Source organism: Eimeria mitis, genomic scaffold, assembly GCF_000499745.2.
Source record: "Eimeria mitis Houghton genomic scaffold, Emh_scaff2274, whole genome shotgun sequence".
Taxonomy (NCBI): Eukaryota; Apicomplexa; class Conoidasida; order Eucoccidiorida; family Eimeriidae; genus Eimeria; species Eimeria mitis.
In genome coordinates, this window is record NW_013570603.1 from 7,684 (window position 1) to 8,290 (window position 607).

A 607-nucleotide genomic window follows, 5' to 3' on the forward strand; every position below is an offset into this window, starting at 1 on the left:
TAAAATATTAACATGAAAAACGTGGTGTTGATGCTGAGGCATCAAACACTCGGTTCAGCTCGCTGGCCTGTGTTTGCATACACCCCGTTGAAGCAGCTCTGCGGGCATCATCCAGCAGCTTTCTTTCTCACGAGGGAAAAAATAAAAAGGAAAAAGTTGTTTAGTTTATTAAAAAGATTTAATTTAATCCACAAGTCAATGAAAATGAGCCAAAAAGGAGGAGAATCCGTCGAAATATTAAACGTGAATATGCATGCTGCAAGAAGAGGTTCTTTGTGCAAGTTGAAACGAATGCTAGAACACGAAGAAAGCCGCCTCGCTGTTGTTTCCCCTCAACTGCATCAGCAGATCAAAGAGAAAGCAGAAATAAATATTCAGGAAAATAAAGATAAAATAAAAGAACGTAAGCAAAGATAAATACATAGAAAGCTTAATTAAATTCTCTACTATTCAACGCGATTCAGATATGAATGCTGTCGTCAGCATCGAGCAACAGCTAAGAGAACAAGCAAAAATACAATTCAACTATAAAGGACAAAAGGATACAGAAATACTGAAACGAGAGTTTTGCCTTTTATCTCAAAAACAACAAAATGAAGAAAAAAGG